Below are 7814 nucleotides of genomic sequence, written 5' to 3'. Positions count from 1 at the left end.
ACGAGGCAGTTCTCACCTCTCACTACGTGCTCATGCCTCCAAACTACCCACCCAGTTAAATGAAAGTTACTTTTAATTTCAGCTGGTTTTCAGACCCAATTCCCCAGGCAATTCTGCTTGTCTCTGGGCAAAACTTCCACCAGTTTTGATTCAACAGCATAACAAAATTGAACAAAACCAACCCAAACTGAACAGCGAGCTTATGTCTCTGCTACAGGTAAGGGCACTTCAAGCTGCGACCGTGAACTGCAGCAGCTGAGGATTACCAACATACTCCCATTTGCCATCTCCGTTGCAGGTGGAAACAAGCAGCAGTGGTTTTGGGGAGGGCAGCTGAGAGCGTTAACCAAAAAAAGGTCACTCTGTGGGGACAGACAATACTGAGCTGTTGGAGCTTTTAGACAATTACAGATCAGGAATAATCCTCCTGTGCTGTACCACGCTTGAGAGTAAGGGGCTTGATGAGATGAGTTCAGGGGACATTAAGATTTTTCCTGTAGGATCACTTTTCCTTCCAGAAACCAGGACCCTCCACCTGGGTCTGCATTGTGACAGGTTGGCCTATATATTTTCAAGCGTACTACTCAGTCTCATACTATATCATCAAGAGAAACCTCCCACTTCCTCCAGTGATGCCAAATAGTGAATTTCAGAGCCTGGTGAGCACTTATCAGGAGCCCATAAAGGGATTCGATACGTTTATATTCATATGATTCTAACACAGAAGCTAATCTGTAGGTAATCTGTACATTTAAGACATCCTCTGCTCTTTTACACCTTCCCTCATTACTTTTTCCATAAGAAGTGAAATGTTATTATAGAATTATGGGACAAAAATTTCTGAGACAGGAGTTAACTTCCAAGCTCTGAAAACCCTTCTGAAACTTTGAGGGGGAAAAAACCCCCACCATCTTTAGGATAAAAAGACGTGTAGACGTGACACTTCGGGACATGGTTTAGGGGCCATGGTGGTGTTAGGTTGATGGTTGGACTTGATGATCTTAAAGGTCTTTTCCAACCTTAATGTTTCTGTGACTCTGTGATTCTGTGAGTAGATGAACTCATTTGACTGTATGTTGGTGTGTGAGCAGTTGATGCTGATGCCGGTGCCCTCGGTAGTCTCTGCCAATGGCTCCTGCTGCACCTGGGCTCTGCCCACAGCCACTGCAGAGAAAGTAGAAGGAAAGGACAAAGTTCACCAAAGGTCACCCAGCTCTGATTTTCCCAAAGAAATGGTTAGGAAGAGTGGCAGTGAGACAGAGCCGGACTGGAATGAATGGCAAGGTGTGCCCATGAAGAGGGGTGGAGACTGATAGTGGTGTGGATGTGTGGAGTGAGAGGAGAAGGCTGGGGGGAATTTGGAGTTGATGCATGCCAAAATGAGATGAAAGTCAGAATAATGGATGGATGGATGGATGGATGGATGGATGAAGAGGGGACGAGAAGACAGGAGAATGGGTGTGTTACAGTGAAGTACGGAGGGCTGAATTGAGACCAAGTATAAATGCTGAATGCACAGAGGGATGAGTGGATGTATGGAATAATGGAGAGGTGCAGGAAAGCAAACTGCTGCCTACAGTTAGGAAGGAAGCAGGGGGAGAGATGAGAGAGGGGTCTCAGAGAGTAGGAAGAGGCATTAGAGCTGGTAGGGGCCTGGAGAGATGGGTAAAAAGAGGGGTGGATGGACGGATGAAGGCAGGACAAGCAGAGAGCAAGAGTGGGTGTTACAGTGAAAGAGGGCTGCAATGAGGGCAATACTAACTGCTGAATTCACAGAGAAGAATGGGTGCATGGAAAAGCAGGCGTACATGCAAGCAAACTTGTAATGGTAGAGATGATGGGAATGAAGGAGACTACCTGGAGGGGACTCAAGAGAGCTGGGAAAGGGGGACGAGAGATGGTAGAAAGAAAAAAGAGAGGGAAGAGTTTGTGGCAGGCCCACTGGAGAACACCCCGGGCACAGCCCGCCAGCGCCATGCAACCAGGAGCAGCGCAGCCAGCCCCGCCAGCCCTGCGCCCTGGCACTGCTGCATCCCACTGCTCTGCCGCCCCGGCCTCACTGCCCCCCCACCAGCGTCTGCTCCCTGTTCTGGCCGCGGTGCCTCTGCTCCGCTGCCTCCTCTCCCCTCTGCTGCTGCCAGCTCCACCCCGAGGCTGAGCCCTGCACTGGCGCCACTCAGGATCTCACCCGGGCTGAGAGGCTCTGCACGGGCAGAAGATTGTCTCCTGGCAAGTGGACTCTCCCCATCCTCCAGCAAGAATAAGCCTGCACAGCGCCAGCTGCAGCCGGGATAGCTGCAGGGCCTCCACCCAGGAGATGGACCAGCTTCCCTGAGCTCTCTCTGAGCTCAGGGCCTAGAAACAGCAGCCACTGATTTCCTGTGGATGGGAGGGAGGAGGCTGAGAGCCTCCCTTCAGCTGCCTCTCTGCAGTCTGAGCACAATGCCTAAAAGTTGTGTTGAGGCAGAGGGGGTGTGAGGACAAATGTGCCCATGGGCGTGCAGGGGTCAGGGAGGGCAGGGGTGGTGGGGAATCACAGGGTGAGAATGCAGGTCAGAAGGGACCTCCACAAGTCATCTAGCTCAAGCCCCTGCTCAGAACAGATCCCACTAGATTAGGCCGCTCCAGGATGGAGGTTGCACAAACTCCCAGGGAAATCCATTCCAGTTCTCACTCTTTCTTTTAGCCTGTTGCTTAACTAGAACTCCCCACATTCCAGCAGCTGTTCATTGCCTCTACTCCTGCCGCAGAGCACTTCCACAGTCTAGTCCACCTTCTCTGTTTCCTTTGAACAAGTAGTTCCTGGACCTGCTGGGAACAATTTGGCTGACAGAGATCAGCATAGGCATATTCCCTGCGGTTGGGTGTCACCCCCAAACTTGCAGGACGTGCTGTCCTTCCCATTACTCGCGGCCTTCATGAAAACATTAAAGAAAAAAAAAAATAAAGTCCTACTGCTGAACCCTGAGAGACCCCACTATTGTCTGCCAGCTGGGCTTTGCACCACTGGTCACAACTCTTTGAGCCTGGTAGTCCAGCCAATTTTCCACTCACCTTAACATCGCCTTACGGAACCCATTTGTCACCGGTTTGGTCAGAAAGGAAGTATGAGAGAGGATGCCAGTCCAGGTGTGGCCCACCAGTGCTGAATAAAGGGGAGCAATCACCCCTCTTGACCTCTTGGCAACACTTTGTCTAAGGCAGCCCAGGATACCATTGGACCTCTTTTACACAAGGGCACATCGCTGGCTTATGGCCAACTTGGTGTCTACCAGAACCCCTAGGCTTTTTTCTCCAAAGCTGCTTTCTAGCCGGGTGACCCCAAGCTGCCCTGGTGCATGGACTTGTTCTTCCCCAGGGGCAGGAATTTGCATTTCCCCTCGTCGAACTTCATGAGGTTCCTAGACGCCCATTTCTCCAGCTTGGCGGAGTCCCTCTGGATGCTGGCCTGACCCTCCTGTGTATCAGCCACTCCTCCCAGTTTGCTGTTGTCTACAAATCTGCTGAGGGTATACTCTGTCCCATCATCCAGAACACTAATGAAGATGTTGAACAGGAGCCAGTATTGATCTATGGAGTGCACCATTAGTCACTGGCTTCCAACTAGGCTTTACACCACTGATCACCACCCTCTGGGCCTGGCCATTCAGACAGTTTTCAATCCACCTCACCGTCTGCTCATCCAGCCCTTACATCAACAGCTTCTCTATGAGAAACCTATGAGCGACAGCGTCAAAGGCCTTACCGAAGTTGAGCTAGACAAGATCCACTGCTCTCCCCTCATCTCCCAAGCCAGTCACTTCATCATCAAAGTTTATCGAGTTGATCAGGCCTGACTTCCCCTTGGTGAAGCCATACTGACTACTCCTGTTGCCTTTCTCATCCTTAACATGCCTGGATTAGGCAGGCTTTCCAGGATTAGCTGCTCCACCACCCTCCCAAGGTGAGGCTGAAAAGCTTGTACTTCCCTGGGTTCTCTTTCTTGCCCTGCTCAGGCACCTCTCCCAGTCACCCTGATCAGTTGAAGATAATCATGAGTGACCTGGCAATGACAGGAGCCAGCTCCCTCAGCCCTTGTGGGTGCATCCCATCAGGGCCCATGCACTTACAGATGGGCTGTTTGCTTAAGTATTCCCTGTCCTGGACTCCTTCCACCAAAGGTAGGTCTCCCTTGTTCCAGACTTTCCCCCTGGTCTGCAGTTGGGATTCCTGAAGGCCAGTCTTGCTAGTAAGGATGGAGGCAAAGAAGGCCTTCAGCACCTCAGCTTCTTCCATATCCTGTGTCACCAGGGCCTCCATCTCATTCAGCAGTGGTCCTACACTTTCCGTATTCTTCCTTTTGTCACCTGTGTCCTTACAGAAGCCCTTCTTACTGCCTTTGACACCCCTCACTGGACTTACTTCCAGCTGGGCTTTACCTTTCCTAACCTCTTTGGACATTGCCTCTGTATTCCTCCCAGGTTACTTGTCCTTGTTTCCACCTTCCGTATGCTTCCTTTTTGTGTTTGAGTTTGACCAGGAGCTCCTTGTTTATTCACGTAGGCCTCCTGGCATGCTTTCTGGACTTCCTCCTCGTTGGCATGGGCTGCTCTTGAGCTTGGAGGAGGTGATCTTTGGCTATTAACCAGCTTTCCCGGGCCTCTGTTCCCTCTAGGGCCTTATCCCAGGGCACTCTTCCAAGCAGATCTTTGAAGAAGCCAAAGTGTGCTCTCCTGAATTCCAGGGTTGTGAGCTTGATATTCACCTTCCTCGCTGCCCTCAGGATCCTGAACTCCACCATCTCATGGTCATTGCAGACAAGGCTGCTCTTGCTCTTCACACCCGCAATGAGCTCTTCCTTTTTGGTGAGTATGAGGTCCAGCAGAGCACCTGTCCTCATGGGCTCCATGTTCCTTTTATTCAGTACATATTCGGTCCAAGGTCTCAGCCCCTGCCTGACACAGCACCATGTACCCATGAGTACATTTGGCATTGGCTTGGACACAAGGCAGGTGTGTGTCCCACCCTAGACACCACTGACACTGCATTGGAAACAGATCCACTCAGGGATGGCCAGCACATGGTCGGCAGGATTCCTCAGCCTTTCTCTCTGCCTATCCTTTTGAACTCCGTAACACTGGGGAGAGCAGCTCTGTCCTGGCCTGGAGAGGCAGGAAGGGGCACTTCCAGCCATGCTGAGGCACTCCCAATGTTGTTACACTGCATTAAACTAAGGATCCCAACTGGTGTGAAACCATCCTTGTTGTGGCCTGAAGTCAGCAGTAAAACAGTGTGAGCTTTTCATCGGCGGGAAAAGGAAGGCTGAAGATACACAAGGTTGCATTTCAGTGCCTGTGCTGTGGGCAGTTCTCTGCCAGGTTTGTTCTGTTGTTGTTCAACTGCACTCAGGCTCTGTCTGGCCCTGGCTGCTGTGTGGAGCTCATGGACAGAGCAGTGGAGTGTGCTCCTGCCGTGAGCTGCGCATGCCCTCGTGATGAGGGACACACAAACACACACATGGAAGCATGCAAAACTCTGCACCCAAAAACACTTGCAGAAATCCAGCATGCAGACAAGTGCAGACAAGAGGACACACGCAGAAACATGACCGACTTTGCACTCAACTGGGGATATCCTGGGGACAGCTCTGGCAGGGATTCTGAGGAGCATTCAGGGGAAGGACAAGGCCCTGTATGTGCTAATGGTGGTGTTTGGGTACCCAGGGAGACTGCACAGAGGGGAGGTGTACTGGGAGCTTTGAAGAAAACATTGTATTCAAGGAGTCAGTGATCTTGCGCAAGACATATCTGCTCTATTGGGCCTTGCACTAAAGGCTTGAGAGGCCTGTACATAAGCATGAGTAGCTGCTGCAAGGGAATCTGCTGGAGTGCCCTGTGTCAGCCTGTGCTGCACGTTGGTGGGTGTTATGGCAGAAATAACCTTTGAGTGTTCGAGAAGACGTACTTTTCTTTTTTTGTGTAACACAAAATAAAAGGCACCATGGCATGGGAGGGAAGCAGAAGCTCTCCCTGGACAGGATCTGCACAGTGTGTCTTGGGAAAATTTACCTGGGTCCATCTGATGCTGCACAAGCACAGGTTTCCCAGCATCTGAGGGGATGGAAGGTTTACTCACTAACTATATTCGTCTTTTTATTCTATCTTACAAAAACAGACATTTTATTCTGTCGTTTGCTGTCAGGTCTTTCTTTCTGAGATCTGAAAAGGATCCTGCACCACATCTTGCCCCATGCTGCCTCCCTGGTGTAGAACAGGAGCAGGCAAAACCAGCCAGCAGAATTTTCCTGGAAGCAGATTTAGGTGGGATACGGTCAAACCCAGGAGCCAGGCCGCTTCTTGGCAACAGGGTGATAAAGAGCCCCAAAGGAGTCACCCAGGCTGACATCATTTGCCTTTACAGGACTCCTCCAGCATGTGAGATGAGTCCTCTGCCCACGCTGACATGTTTTGCTCCAGAAATGCTTGGGCCTCTCATCCTGTCACGGAAAGGCTGTCTTCAGCGGGGAATGTGCCTGGCATAAAGCAGGAAACGAGAAGACAGCAATTCAGGAAGCCAAAACACAGCCCATAGCATTAGCTGGGATGTTTTGCATTCAAGGTGAGCTTGTCAGAAAATAATCACCTCCACAAGGAATGCCTCTGGCAGCCTGGGGCAGTAAAGGGCCATGATAAAAGCCAGCCCAGCTCCTTGCTCTCTCATCCACTTCTCTTGCCTCCTTCTCCTTGGGAGTCAGGTGAGTCTGAAGCCCCGTCTCCTTCTGTGCTGTCTCTAAAAGGAGGTCTCACTTCAGTGGACCTCTCAGCTGATTCCAGATTTGTTCTATGCCAGATCTTGGGGCTGCTTGTCATGGGAGAGGGAAGTGGGGAGAAGGTTAGACATGGAAGGAAGCTGGGACTGTACTGAGGTGGCTTCTGGACTCAGGGGCTAGGCAGTAGCTGCATAGGAGCTAGTAGACCTTTTGGGGCCCTGGTATGACAAGGCCAAGAAGCCCTCATACGTCTCTGCACAGCCTCCACCTTCCAGCCTGCACGTTCTTTGGTTCCCTCATGGTGTGGTGACAGGCTGCTCCTCACGCATGCCCATTTTTTCCTTCCTCCCTGCCCTCTCTCCCAGGTGCACCTCAGGCCCCAAGACATGTCCTGCTATGACCAGTGCCGGCCCTGCCAGCCCTGCGGCCCAACCCCGCTGGCCAACAGCTGCAATGAGCCCTGTGTCAGGCAGTGCCAGAACGCCACCGTCGTCATCCAGCCCTCTCCCGTGGTGGTGACCCTGCCTGGTCCCATCCTCAGCTCCTTCCCGCAGAACACTGTTGTGGGATCCTCCACCTCCGCTGCTGTTGGCAGCATCCTCAGCTGTGACGGAGTGCCCATCACCTCTGGCTGCTGTGACCTCTCCTGCATCACTAGCCGCTACTGCGGCAGGAGGTGCCCCCCCTGCTAAAGATGCTGGCAACGGCCTCAGATAAGGACCCCCAGGAACTCAGAAAATGCTGCTTGACACAGGATCAAACTCTGTGCCATTGTTTTAGGAGCAGCTGACCATCTCTGGCTTGTCCTGCAAGGGCAGACTGGAAGGGGCAGCCTGGGCCTTCTGAAAACATGGCCAATGTCTAACGTTCCTGTCTTCCAATCACCCTTTTTCTCTCTTTTCTTTGTATTCTTGTGCTCCCCTCAGAGCTTGCTGTGAGGACCCCAGAAACAAGCCTGGAGCCACCTGCTAGCCTGTCTGCTTCTGTGAGGCAGGTCGATAGATGCCCTGTGGCAACTCTGCCACAGGAAAAGGGGAAGAGAGTCTTGGCTGCTCCTGCCCCTCAC

At 51.9% G+C, this 7814-nt stretch overlaps 1 pseudogene; it reads left to right on the top strand.

Annotated features, from left to right (window-relative positions):
• The first annotated feature begins 5583 nt into the window (after positions 1 to 5583).
• On the top strand, positions 5584 to 7440 carry LOC132319404 (feather keratin Cos2-3-like; annotated as a pseudogene).
• Positions 7441 to 7814: the final 374 nt, after the last annotated feature.

The sequence above is a fragment of the Gavia stellata genome, chromosome 28, assembly GCF_030936135.1.
Source record: "Gavia stellata isolate bGavSte3 chromosome 28, bGavSte3.hap2, whole genome shotgun sequence".
NCBI lineage: Eukaryota > Metazoa > Chordata > Aves > Gaviiformes > Gaviidae > Gavia > Gavia stellata.
This window is presented reverse-complemented; position numbering and strand designations above follow the sequence as displayed.